Genomic DNA, 15,236 nt, shown 5'->3' with positions numbered 1-15,236 from the left:
ATATTCACAACCACATTTTTAATTTGACCCATATGAGTGACCCACAGTTATAGTAGGAATTCTGGAATAAAAGTTCTCCCTGGTGCTACGAAGGACTGTAAAATGAAACCTTCTATGTGTATTTATATAGTTAATATATCTGAATTCTCTAGATATATTGTGTGTACATAGTAAAATTCCTCCTAATAATAAGTCTCAGTGTAGGAATATTACTACTAAAGTTCAAAGGTTTTTTGAAGGGCATTTTAATATACTTGCTTAGAAATGCAATAAAATTCAATTGGCAATAATTGCAAAGATGGAATTTAGAGTTATAAAGGAAAGAGAAAAGGTGATAAAAGAGTGTGTAAATACTCTTGGAATGTAGCTAATAATGCCTGTTGGGTAGAAGGGCATTTCAATGTCACATGCTTTTTAGACTGAAATTTGTAGAAATTTTAAAGGAGGTCAAAGTAAAGAATAAGATAGTTAGAATGACAATTTGCTACATATGAGGGGTCAATGCAACTCTCCTCATCAAGGAAAGAAACATTTAAATCTACTCATCCTAAAAATTGTGTGTTTAAATTACAGCAGTATTCATTAGGAATGTTTGCATTTCCTGGGAGGAATATTACTGAATTTAACAGATAACCATGTGATATCAAATATTTTCTGTCATTTGTGAGGAATGGTTTAACCAGTTAAATATTTAAAATGCTAGATTGTCTTAGAATTCTATGAAATTACTCAATAACCTTGCTTGTTTTTAACACAAATATACAACTAATCTTTAAAAATATGTCTTTTTCTTTCCTGGTAGAAATGCAATAAATTGGGAAAACTGTTATTTAGGTCACTTTTTACAGCATCCACAAGAAGTTGTTCATTAATTTCTCCTTCTACATAACCCTAGAGTCTTCATAATGACAAAGTTATTTAATTTTACTTGCAGAGATTTCATATATGATAGTTAATTTAGGATTGCTAAAAGTACAGATTACTAACTGGTACCTTGAGAACATCTGTTACATTTAAGAGTTATAGAAAACAAATACTAAGGCAGTGTGGTTCATGGAAAGAATACAAATTTTGGGTCCAATGTTGCTGCTATTCCTCTGCTACTTGCTATTTCTCTACTCTTGACCAGTCAGTAATTGCCCTGGTTCTTCTAACTCAAAAGGTTGTTAGAACATTTAAGTGGGGTTACTACATTAAAAAACTTTCTGATAATCATAAAGGGTTACTGTATTAGTCAGCCAAAGTGGTGCTGATGCAAAATACCAGAAGCCTGTTGGCTTTATAAAGGGCATTTATTTGGGGTAGAAGCTTACAGTTACCAGGCCATAAAGCATAAGTTACTTCCCTCACTAAAGTCTATTTTCACCTGTTGCACCAAGATGGCTGCCAACATTTATCAGGGTTCAGGGTTCCTGTGTTCCCTCTTTCCAGGGCTTGCTTCTCTCTGGGCTCAGCTGCTCTGCTCTCTCCACAACGCCAGCTGTAGATTATCACGAGACTGGCTCTGTCTCTCTCCCCAGGGCTCAATTCTCTCCAGGCTCAATGGCTCTGCTCCACTGTGTGCTTACTTCCCAGGTTCCAGATCAAATCTCCCAACTCTGTCCTTTGCCATGTCTTTTCTCTGTGTGTCCCCACCCCTTGAGGACTCATCACCCTATTGATGTGGCACAATCAAAGTCCTAATCATAATTTAATCAATTAAAAGTGATATCTCTGACAGATCAGTTTACAAACATAATCCAATAACTATTTCTGGAATTCACAAACAATGCCAAATTGCTACAGTTACTATAAACAGAAATATCCAAGAATCACAAAGATATATCTAAGCAAAAGCATATTTAAAGGATTTAGCATTGTACATTTGATCTCCATGAGCCATAATGACATAATGTTCCTCAAAAATTTGTTATCAGAATTCAAGTTCTATATATGTGTGACACTTGAAATAGTGAATGAAATACAGTTCATTATATTCCATGTGGTGATCATTACAGCATCATCAACATCAGTCAATAGAGCTGTTAAGTAAATTGAACAATTGTAAAACAAATACGATTTATGATCAGTGACCATAAATTAATACTATTAGGTTTATTCCGTAAATTTCTAGAAATTATGCAAAGAGACCACTCTCATTCTTTAAGAAACGGTTTACTGTTTTGGATAATACTGGCATTGCTCAAAATACTTTCCTACAGTTGATTCTTGATATTCATGGTAGTAATGTACTATTAAGTCACTGCATACACTGAATTAGCAGAACACTGAGTCATTGCTCCTATGGGACATAGAAGTTTAGAGTCCTGCAAGCCCCTGGCCACAATATTTTCATCAACTTATCAATACACAACCTTATTTTATGGGGATTTCTGTTTAAAGACACATTATCTAATACAATTGTTGAACATTGAACTCACAGCCAACAGCACTGTAATTCATGCCCAAACAGATCTCATCTAGCATGTTATTTTTTCCAAAAAGCATATCACAGTCTTTTTGCATGGAAGATCACTAGACAACACTTCAGCATTATGCTGGGGGACCATTTTAAACAGCAACATCACCAACATAAAGCATAAAAATGTGGAAAAATTGGCACTGAATACCATTAGAAGAACACTTCTTTAGGGCATGAGAGCTGAAACAAGAAGGCATCATCTGGGAACATGTATGTCCAGCGACTCAAATGCTTTGCCACTTGGCACAAAAGGGCCACCAATATTGATTTGGGGGTTACAAATAAATTTTAGCAAGTAGGTGAATTCACAAAAATGAGATCCATGAATAAAGAACACTGTACCTTGAAAATGCCCCCACAAAATATTTATGAGAAAATGATTTTTATTCATTTATAACCACATCTCACTAATAGAAATTTAACTTGCAATAACCAATTTTATTGCCTGCTTTATTTACCACAGTATAGATTACTTGTTATTGTTCTCAAAGACTAATTGATCATTTAAGAACACCAATTTGCCACTATTTAGGAGTTTATGACAGTTTCACTAAAGAAGATTTTTTTCCCTCTGGCTTACAGCAAATCATTTTTCTAGAACAAGATTCTAATTCAAATTATGGCTGCCACCTACTAGCTTCGACATGTAAGATTTTATTTTCTCATCTGAAAATGGGACTACACATGCCAAAGACTGCTATAATACGGAAAATGTAGCAGCAACCTAGCTCACAGTAAGTATCATGTAAGTATTTGCTATATTAGTTGTAGCAATTTTTACCACTTCTATTTCATTTTAGCCTCTTTGAAATTGAGGGTCCTTAAAAATTATAAAGTGCTTAAACAAATATATTTTCCAAAGAGTCATGGAGGAAATAATATATCTAATGAGCAAATATTACCAGCGCATCAATTTGAAACCATTTGTTGAATAATCCTTATGAAGGAAAAATCTAATGCTAGAATACAATTACATTATTTAATCAAAGTTGGACTGTTAGTACTTCATATAAAAGAGTATTTTATATATGTATATGCAAATATTCACAGCAGGGAAATTTCATTACAACATATTAGTTAAAAATATTTTTGCTTATTGTTAAATCTAATTGTTTGCTTCTAAATGTTTGAATATTTAGTGTCCATTCGTAAATGGAAAAACTTTTGAAGTCTGCAAATAAATTTAATCAAGGCTCCTCCAATATTTTAAAGATGATATATATCTAAGCCTGTAATTAAGGCATTCAGTTTTTCTTTAGCTAACCCATTAAAATACTTAATAATTAAAGTATGTGCATAACCTTAATTCATGATTTTGTCCATTGCTATTCTCACTGTGGTTATAAATTATCTAATCTCCATAAACTACCACTTATTTTATTAAAGCATGACAATACCAAAGATATTTTTTAAGTCAGGCCTCTCAAGTGTTCATGAAGGAAGAATAATTAAACAACTAAGGACAAGGGGATAGAATCTCATGGGAGAAAATCAACTCAGACCAAAGGAATGCAGAAACAGTGATTAGTACAATTATTTGTTTACTCATCTGTCTTCTCTATAAAGTGTAAACAAACCAAACTTAAGAACCATTTCTAATTTATTTTACAAGCCTGTAAGACTTTCAAATAATAGATAGGACAAAATTGGAGATTCAGGCAGATTACAATTGGACTTGTATCTAGGAATCAGAAGAAGCCTGATGTGTAAGCCTGAGGCCTGCATAATGGAGATGGGTGGAACTAGAGGGTCCAACGGACCTCTCATGAGGGTACCTCTTGCCTATTTTGATCCTGAGCCTTCAGTAGAAGGGCAGGGGCCTGAGGAACTGGCACATAATTGCTCAATAAATACATCTCCCTGAATTCATATGTGGAAGTATCATATCAAATGTTAATTCTGCTAGGAGAACTTCGCAATCAATTTCAGAAGTTTTGGGAAAATCAGTTCTATAAGACATTCCCAGCAAATTATCTCTGATTAACAAAATTAATTATTCTACTTCACATTTTATTTAAAAATTAAATTTTGGGAAGCAGATGTGGCTTAACCAGCTGGGTGCCCGACTACCACATGGAAGGTCCTGGGTTTGGGTTTGGGTTCCAGTGCCTCCTTCAAAAAGACAAACAGATGATATCCCCACTGCAACAAGCTATATGTTGCCCCTGCCTCAACAAGCTAGATGCTTCCCCAACCACAAGGAGCAGATGCCACAAACCAGTAGACACTGCTTCCACAGGGAGTGGATGTGGCTCAGGCATTGGGCACTCGCCTCTCATTGCTTCCCAGTGCTTCCTGGACAAGGTGAACAAACAATGAGCAGATAGACAAGAGAACCATCTTGGGGAGAGAAGATATAAAGAAAATTAAAGTAAATACATCTAAAAAATTTTTAAACTTTAAAAAAATTAAATTTTAATGACAGCTACTTTTAAAAATAGACAACAGAGGAGGAAATGAGAAAATAAAAGAAAAGGTTCTCTAATTCATATTTTACTTAAAGATTTTTAAATACATTTTAAATATTTAATATTTAATGTAACTTTGTATAGGTATTTGTAATTTATAAAATAATACTATGTGATATACTTTTGGAGATTAGGTTGTATATAGTCCACAAAAATAATAACAGAAAAGTGAATAGGATTATGATTATGCTTAGACTGTGAAGGATATTAATTAACTTAAAGATGTCCTAACTATAGACTTCGATATGGTCTGATGTAGCTTGAAATTGCAATTGCTCCATTTTGCTATTAAAAAAAAAACTATGTTTTTTAAAAAAAGCAAATAACACAGATAACATTTTCCTTCCATGAAAGCAATGACATTATCTTGTTTAAACTTGTCTAATTATTATTTTAATGATCATGGTTTCCTAAGTCAGTTGAACTTCTAAACAAATGTATCTCCTTTACAAAAGTACTCTAGAGAGTAATTAAAATGTTCATTATAAACTTGTTTCTACTATAAGATCCATCTTAATTATCATGTTGCTAGTACAATAACTAGTGATAGTAGTAGGCTTATGGTATCTGAGAATGAGAAAATATACTACTTATAATATGTAAATCTAATAGCTTATTTTCTACTCCTTTTTTTGCCCTTATTTTCACCAATTTTTTTTGTTTATAGGTTATATCTTATAATATTTGTTAAATTTCATAAGACCTGTGAGAGAAAAAAACAATAACTTTATTTTCAAATTCAATAGAATATTTCAGTGTGATAAAATAACAAGAATTCAGAAAACAAAGGAAAGCACCATTTGTAAAATACCACAATTTCATTCATTTACCCAATATGTATTGCGGGTTTTCTATATTTAGAGCATGGAGCTCAATGTTTTATAATCTTTACATTTTTATTAGTAAGATTGATATTGGACACTTGTATATATCAATAATCAAAGAACCGTTCATCTGCTAAAAGCTCCTTAATACCCTTTACCATTTTTTTCTAAAAACAGTTAAAATTATAGTGTCTCTAAAGAAAAGGAAGACTTTGAATAGTTACTATGCTCCTGGTCATTAATGACATATAAAGGGTAAAGCTGTATTAAAATTTTCCAATATTTATTAATCCATTTCAGAATTAGTTTTATAGATAAGAACTAATAATGTCCATTAATCAGCATGATTACAACATAAATCTCAGAATTGTGATTGTCTTTGGAGTCTTTATCACATCAAAATCTTAAGAATTTGAATAGGATTAGTTTTAACAAAGCAAGTTCTAAACTGAAAGAACTGAATCATGGCTGTACTCTACATCCCACACCCTTTTTTTAAACTTCATAAATAAGATCAATGTCCAGTTTGCAAGGCTGCTCTAACAAACACCACACACTGGTTGGCTTAAACAACAGGAATTTATTGGCTCAGTTTTGGAGGCTAGAGGTCCAAAATCAAATCCTTGACAGGCCATGCTTTCCCTTAGCACCTGAGCATTCTGGTGCTGCCTTCCTGGGATCCTGTGCATCTCTGCCTGTCAGTGACAATCTCTCTCTCTTCTCTCTGGCTTCTTACTTCTGGCTTCCTCTAATTCCTCCCTTCCTGTCCAATTTTCTTTGCTTGTAAGGACTTCAGGTTTAACGATAAGGCCCATGCTATTTCAGTTTGGTCTTCTATAAACAGCATCTTTGAAGATCCTATTCACAAATGAGTCCATACCTTAAATAATAACAACATATTCACCAATCCTATTTACAAATGGGACTAAACTTGAACAAGCCTTGGGGACATGATTCAACCTGTAAATTATAGTATCTTTACATAGGTGCCAAATCCGACCTAAATCAGTTAACTTTCTGGAAAAATACTACTCACAGTAGTCTAATACAAAATACTAAGAATTCATATAGAAATAAAATGGTTCCTCTGACTACATATCCAAAATGAATTTTTTATGTTATTGGATTATTAAGTTTACTTTGAAAATATTTGCCAGACAAACATAGTCATTGCTTATACTTCATGCTTTCAGTTTTGTCTTTGGGAGAACACTAACCTCTCATAATTCACTGAGATTCTTATCATTCTACCCAGCTCTATTCCAGAAAACATACAGGCTTTATGCTCAGTTCTATTTTATTTACTTTGAGATCTCTTCTTTTTATTTTTTAAGGGTTTTTCCAAGAGCATTATATATTCAGTTCAGAGAGTAATGGAAGATGAGCAAAATAAATTATGTTATTTTTCTTATGAATGAATAAGAGGTACATTCTATAATTTTAAGGAGAATATGACAATTGAAAATTATAATACTATGCATCAATCCATTTCTAATTTCTACCTCTCTAGATCATAGACAGATATAAATATACCTTTAAAAATAAACAAATAATTAATGAACAAATCAGAAATAATGAATGCCAACTTTAAAAGAGTCTTTTAAAGTATTTTTGCATTGTATTTTCAAAGACTGCATTTATGCCATCATCTCTATTTCCTTCTTCTGGAATTTGTTTTGAGTGGATAATAGAATTCCTCAGTCTATTCTATAATCTGTCATAACTGCTCTTTAATATCTATTATCTTTTTATATCTCAGTGCTGGACCCATTTATTTATTTATTTTTGGATTTAGAATAAACATATATGTTATAAAGCTCCATAAAAAATTTTTTCCTGCAAAGAATTTATATTCTAATTTTTTAAACTGTCTTTATCATAGTTAGATTTCTGCTCATTTAAAATTTAGGTTTGCAGATTCAAGTTCATTTGAGTGGATGGCTTTTGTTTTATTTTTTTCTCCTTTTTTGGTCACCCCTCTCACCCACCCCAGTCTAATGGTATTATAGTTGGTACCACAAAATCCTGACGTGACGTTATTATGGGTATTTTGGCACTTTTGCCCCATGAAGTTATTGGAAAGATTCCTCAAGTTCTGATCCAACAGATAAATTGGTTCAGTTACTAACTTCTTTAGGCCTGAAGCTTAGCTTATGGAAACCCAAAGCTATGGGTAGAAATTAGTAACAGGGCTTGCTCTTTTATTTTTTAACCTACATTCACTTGTAACAGCTCTCCACATCAACTCCTGTCTTCCAGCAGTGAGAGCTGGGTTTGGTTCCCATCTTGACAGGTACATTTCAGACATTTGTACTTTACAGATGATGAAAGCAAGGCTACCATTGCCTGCATAGGTACGAGTGCTTAGTTTTTTCATATTTTACTTGTTGTTATGTTTTGGAATAGAAGGGGTTCTTCAAAGAATGAAAACAGAGCCATTATGAACAAAAGTATTGAATAATTTTGGAACACTTATTTTAGAATAATCTAAGAAAGCAGATAAATAAATGTGTTTGGCATTAAGAATTTATAATAAAAACTCATATGAATCTTGGACAAGTAAATACCTTAGTGTAGATCATTTCTCAGCTTATGGTGGTCTTAAAACAATCATAATTAAATTCATGTATTTAGAAAGTGTAATAATAATTAAAAGAAAAACATTATTCAGTTAAAATTAGAAATGCTCTGAAGAATGTAATAAAGTAGATTCCTTTGAATTATAGCAAATGTATAAGCATTCAGATCAGAAGAGCCTGACTTCAATATGCACCTCTAGAATAAATTATAATAGTGTCCTCATTTTGCAAATACTTAGTATCTGTTTAAAAAATCATGTAAACAATTTCCAAACCTACTGTGACATAACATACTAATACAATGTAAAAAAGCAGATGGACAGATTGTGAATGAAAATTAAATTCGGATAACAATAATAAAGGGTACTCTTGTTACACTTTCAGTGGTAACTCGCATAGAGAAGAACCTTGTTAGTGATTAAGAAATTAGGCTCTGGGATCTGATAGGCCTGGATGAAGATACAAGCCTAGACATTTACTAACTGTGAGACCTTGGCTCAGAAATGCAAACATTTTGAACCTCTGTTTCCTGATCCATAGTAGCAGTTCTATATTATAAAACTATTATGAGGACTAAATGAGATTAAGTATATAAAGCACTTAGCAATGAGCCTGGCACATGGTTAGGACTCAAAAAGTATTACTTTGAAAAATGGAACAAATAAGAATCAATTTGTGTTTCATTAGCGTGGCTTAAACGTCTATTAGCATTTACATTTCTCAGTTTTAATTATGTACACACACTTCTACCACTCTAAAGTAGACCACAAATTCCTTAAGGAAAGGAATTTTTCCCCTTGAACTGATAAATGAATGAATAGAAAACACAGGCACATTCCTCTAGGGGGGTCCTAAATAGGAAAAAAAAAAGAAAAAAGAAAAAAAAATCTATTCACTGAAACATTGGCATTTTCTTTGCAGTCAAAATAATCATATTTTTTAGAGTACCATGAAAGCCATTTTAAAGACACTAACCAGAAAAAGAGCAATACTTTCCTGGAAAGTGATGTTTGGGTTAAAATATCTCTGAAATGATAACATCTCAAAACAATCACAATAAAACTCCTGTACATCTAAGTTACTCAAAACTCTCAAGAAATTTTGTACCAGTAATGATAAGTTCATCCAAAAGGTAAGGAGAATCTTTTTTTCCCTCCTCATTTTCTTTTCCTTTTTCAGGCAGGTGAAAATGTACGTCAAGTCATACTTATTTCTCACTGTCTCCCTCCTATCTCCTATCAACTTCACTCTAGACTGTACTCTCTTGGGTAGTTTGGGCTCAAGTTTCAAATGCTATTTCTGTTTATTTGTTATACTCTTCACTGAGAAATCTCTGCTCAAATAGTCTCTGCAATGCATGACACAGGCAATTTTCATGGTGAGAAAATCACTAGCAAATGCTGCTTTCCTTCACTTCTCAGGCATAGCAGCTGTTGATGTTAATGGAGCTAGTCATTTGCTTATCATGGGTAAAATAGATTTAATATTGATTGGTTTGACTCAGGACTATGGTATTCTAATTAAGATAGCTAAAAAGAACTATAGAATTAAACCCCAAGTTAAAACAAGCAGTGATGTAATGGCATACAGATATCTATACACTGCTCCAATTCACAAGTAATTCCATATTACAATGTTTTGACTTCATTCAAAAAGACTATGTAGAGTAACGAAATGGACTTAGATGATAAAAATGATGTTTTTCTTTCTTACTTTAGAAACATTCATTCATCAGTCAAAAGCTTATACATCAAATCTCGTTTTTCTCTAAAAGCAACTTTTTTACTAAGTACGTTCCTCCCAAAACAACTAATATCCATAGTAGAAGACACAGCACAAAACTGCCTTAGAGCTGACTCTGAAGGCCTTGTTCTACAGCCTCTGTGGCTTTTTTCCCATTGTTAAATGATATCACAGGGTCATAATCTAGTCATTGCACCATGTCAGCAGGGTTGAAGGAAAGGGAAGGACAGTGAACTTTTCACTGGAATTCATTTTAATTTTGAAAAATACCAGGTTTAAGCAGAATCTGTTCTCTGCTAAAATATTTTTTTCTTTAATATTCTCAATTATTAAAAATACATATTAATACACCAGGGAAAAAAAAGATAAGAATATATATCTTAACTGACACTCCAGCAGTGATATAATTTCATTCTTTACTGGCCCACCTACAAGGCTCTGTCTAACCCTTTGAATCTTCCAAATCTCTCATGAAGTCCCTGAGAGGCTGAATATTTCAGTCAAGTCTAATTTAGCTATGAATATATTGAGACAGCTGAAGATTGCCTACTCAGGTGAAGTGGAGACCTGAGGCAATTATCAGAGTAATTCAAGCAGAAAATTTTCCTACTGAGGAAGAGATAATGTTTTCTTGAACTATTCAGACTGGCCATAAATAATAATTAAATTAATTAACTCTCCTTTTTTCACCTTGCCTATGAAGACACAGGTATGTTGCTATCAAGGATACATACACAAGCATCTCAAATATTTGTGAGTTTACAAAATAATTTATTGGTTATTTGAAAAATAAATTCGTGGACTTAATGAGCTATAGTCCCCAGACAATTAGATGAGGGAGTCCCAGGGTGGGGCGGGGGCGGGGCAGTGGTGGTAAAAAGATGGGGAACTGAAAGGATAAACCATATCAATAAATTGTTCTGATTATCTAAAGTCTATCCTCCTACCAAAGGATACTGCTGTAGGTAAATCATGTACACATATGCACACACACATTATATCAATTATCAGCTACCAGAAATCCATATACAAAATGTAATAACAATGATAATAAAAATTGTAATAAAAAATGTGGGAACCACATTTAAAAACTGTCCAAAGAAGGTAACAATATAAAAAGGAAATAAAGAACACATGAAAGAGTGTTTACCAGAGAAGAATTGCCCAAAGAAACATAGGAGATTGAAGGGAAAAAGTAACAGATTCAAGAAAACTCCAAAAAAATATATAAAGGTATATCCAAAATAATGTTCAATGATTAGAACAACTTTAAAGAAAAAACGTGTACGGTAATTGAAGGCTATAAAAGTATTAGCTAACATAGTTCCAGAAAAGAAAAAAGAAAAAGTATATAACTAGATAACAGTGATAATAACCATACATAAAACCACTGAAAAATGGAATGAATAAAAATAAAAATCAGAATGCATCAATCACATATAGAAACATGATGGAAGCCAAAATAAAATATTTATAAACTTGTGGGTGCAGAGAACTGCAAACAAAAATACAGTAACCAGGTATGAAAGTTAATTTTATGTGTCAACTAGACTAGGCTATAAAGCCCTATTTTTTAATCAAACATGAAACTAGATGTTGCTGTGAAGGTATTTTGTAGATGTGGCTATCATCTACAATGAATCAATTATAAGTAAAGAAAATTGCACTTGATAATATAGGTAGTCTTCATACAATCAGTGGAAGACCTTCAGAGGAAAAAATGAAGTTTCCCTAAGAAGAAATTCTGCCTTAAGACTTCAGGATAAAATCCTGCCTGAGTATCCAGGTTGCCATCCTGCTCTATGAATTTTGAGCTTGGCAGTCCCCACACTGGCATGATCCAATTCCTTAAAATAAAACTAATACTTATTCATTTATTTCTGTCTGTCTATCTATCCATCTATCCATCCATCTATCTATCTATCTATCTATCTATCTATCTATCTATCTATCTATCTATCTATCTATCTATCTATGCATCCATCCAATCTTCGAGTGATTGCTTCTTTTTCCCTGGAGAACCTCGACTGATACTCTAGTGCTAACAGCAGCTATAACCCTTTTTATGCTCCAGAAGAATAGGATTTTCATTTGACGGGCATAGCCAGCCCAAGGTAATTTTTTTCAAGAATGGTGCCAAAGGAATACATACCTTGACCTCATTCATTATCCTCTTAATAGGTGCTCCAAATTGACCAATTACAACAGTAAGCTAGAGGTTTCGGGACACCTGTTATTATGGGATATTCAGGTCACCTCTTGGAACAGAAAGCATGTTGGAGACAAGTGGAGAATGGGGAAAGTGGGTCTGAAGGATCAAAACTAATATCTTGGACAAATGGACATATTGTAGGTTGACTTGAAGAAACCATACAAAGAAAATGGGGGGAAAAGGTATATGGAAAAGTTGATTGATGTGGAAAGCAAAGGAGATCCAAGGTGCAAAACTAATATTCCTGGAGAAAAGAAGAGAACCAATAAAACTATATTTTTATATCAAGCAATAATGAAAATAACAATGATAAAACTATGTGAATCTGTGAATCCTTAAGAAGTTACTTAACTTCAAGGATAAGGAACAATGCCTCCAGGCACAATGGTAGAATATCAAGTCATGTAAAAAGAAAATAAAATCACTGTAATGGTTAATACTAAAGAACAAGAAAAAAATGCCTGCATAGCTCTAATAAAAAGAGCAACTCCCCTTTTAGATACTATCCAAGTGGCTTTTCTGCTATAAAGGCAACAGACAGGCTCCCTTGAGCACTCAAATATATAAATAAAAAGGTATCTATAAATATTTCTTCAAAAAATAAAATAATTATTTTCATTTCCATTGGTGTCTGGTCATGAAGCTCTAGTTCTTGTCATCACCTTCCTTTTGCTCTTGCCACCCCTACAAGGCATCACCCTTCACCATTCACCATTCATCATTCACCTTCAGGGACCCCTCACACCCAGTTCTTTCAGCTTGTTTCTCACCAATGACAGACATTGACACCATGCAGGGTTACTCTAACTACCAAAATTATGGCCCAGATGCAGGTTTTAGTGCACCTTGATTAGGAGGAAGTATGAAAGGGTCCCTACCTGAAAAAAAGTTTGGAAATTCAGGGGGAAACCTAGGAGAAAAGAAGTGGAATCTTGGTAAGATGTCCCAATTTGTTAGTGTTTATCACATTGGTTTGGCTAGGAACACAGCACAAGAAGAACCACACAGAAGATGCAAGGAAATTAATGAGAGGTCATAAATGCTGGAAGCCAGCTCTGAATTTCCATGAAACAAACTTTCAAATGTCATGGATATCACTGCAAGAAAGAACTTTACTGAGTCCACTGCCATTCAAGTTAAGGGATATTATTGGAGTAGCCCAGACCGGATCCTGGAAAAATCTTTTATTTATTGCCTACCATGGTCCACATCTTATATCAGTAATTTTAGAGAGAGGTGATGGGCCTATTTGCATGGTGCTTATGTCAGCTGAGGAAATGGCCAACAGCTACAGCAGGTAGCTGTTGAATGTAATCACTTGAAGTCTACATGCATCTATGTTGGTACTCCCAAGGATCTACAGATACATGATTTATAGACAGGTGTGAAAATATGAATTTCAACACCTGGAAGACTAACTGACTTTTTAGTATATGAGACAGTCAGGCCAAAAAGAACAAAACTACTTTGTCTTTAAAGAAGCATATAGAATGTTTGATTTGGGCTTTGAACCCATACAAGATAATGTGTCTGATAAGACCCAATAGGCAAACTCTAATCTGGAGTACAATTTGGCTAAAAGAGAAAGATGATTGCTAAAAATTCCTGAAAAGTTCATATTCATATAAACAATAGTGCACTAGAACTGAATGCAAACAGCAGCATTTTTCAGATTGTAGATGGATATAATATAGGTGTATAAAAGGATGAAAATATATTTAACTAATGGCAGAGTGCTGTGTCACGTAGGGGTATCTCCCTTTTAGGGGAGCCCCACGCGCAAGGAGTGCACCCCATAAGGAGAGCCGCCCAGCGCTAAAGAAAGTGCAGCCTGCCCAAGAATGGCGCCGCACACACGGAGAGCTGGCACAAGATGACGTAACAAAAAGAAACACAGATTCCTGGTTCCGCTGATAAGGATAGAAGCGGTCACAGAGGAACACGCAGCAAATGTACACAGAGAGCAGACAACTGGGTGGGTGGGGGGAAGGGGAGAGAAATAAAATAAATAAATAAATCTTAAAAAAAAAATTCTTGTTGAAACCAGAAAAAAGATGTGATGAACAGAAAATGAAAAGTCAGACGGTCTGTCAAGAGTCAATAGGACCTAACTGGTTTCTAAACTAATGCAAATATGCAATAGTTTCTAGCTGGATTACTACAGATATAACTTCCAGAGGGGTTGACATGGGAGATATAAAATTTGTCATCAACTCTGACTTCCTACCTTCTCAGGGGTTATATTCATCTAATTGGAAGAACTGCTAGCAGTACTAAAACAGGCATAAAATACTTTCTTTATACCTAGTAACATAAAGCAAGTGAGCAACTTTATCCCTGTCCTTCATGAAACCAATCAAGCAATTAATCCCAAATTGCTTCAGTTGGTAGAAGACTGAACTCTGGGTCATTCCAGGTATAGAGGAGGCATGAAGGCTAACTATGGGGACAGATAATTTGCACACAAGAGGAGTGGATTTAATGGCTTTAAAAATGTGTACAATTATGACAGAGGTTACTCTAGTCTGCTTAAGAGATTTGGGGGCAAAAACTCAGAACACTGTACTGTAGCAAATTACACAACTGGGTGCTTTGGAAGTCATTTTTGCTGCCAGTATCCGACAAGTTTTAGGACTGGTATCCAGTATGGACTTGCCAGAATAATCATAATGGCACTCAGCAATATGGAAGTGATATTCCGAATAAGCACATGGTATGACTCAACAAGCATAAACAAATTTATTACTACAGTTGAACCTATGATTGTTATTCAATGCTACCAAGTTATTCTCAATAAGATTTTAGAAGTATATGTAAATATCTGCTTTTCATAATCACTCTTTATATTTTGTGCTATTATAAAAATAGTTATTTAACAAACAGGAAATGCAGCAGTATTATAATTCCTTTTTTTCTACTTAAGTTGGATATTTTTCTATATTTCCGAAA

General features: G+C 33.8%; 1 protein-coding gene and 2 pseudogenes across 2 annotated transcripts in view; 2 read left to right on the top strand and 1 right to left on the bottom strand.

Moving 5' to 3' along the window:
- The window catches only part of NAALADL2 (N-acetylated alpha-linked acidic dipeptidase like 2), a 1,069,483-nt gene that overhangs the window by 117,167 nt on the left and 937,080 nt on the right, over positions 1 to 15,236 (bottom strand). The gene's annotated exons all lie outside the window — the stretch shown is intronic.
- LOC139438766 (probable ATP-dependent RNA helicase DDX5 pseudogene) lies at positions 13,078 to 13,989 on the top strand (annotated as a pseudogene).
- LOC139438765 (probable ATP-dependent RNA helicase DDX5 pseudogene) lies at positions 14,013 to 15,006 on the top strand (annotated as a pseudogene).

Source organism: Dasypus novemcinctus, chromosome 4 (genome assembly GCF_030445035.2).
Source record: "Dasypus novemcinctus isolate mDasNov1 chromosome 4, mDasNov1.1.hap2, whole genome shotgun sequence".
In the NCBI taxonomy this organism is placed as follows: Eukaryota; Metazoa; Chordata; class Mammalia; order Cingulata; family Dasypodidae; genus Dasypus; species Dasypus novemcinctus.
Note: the sequence above shows the minus strand (reverse complement) of the source record. Positions and strands in the feature narration are given on the sequence as shown.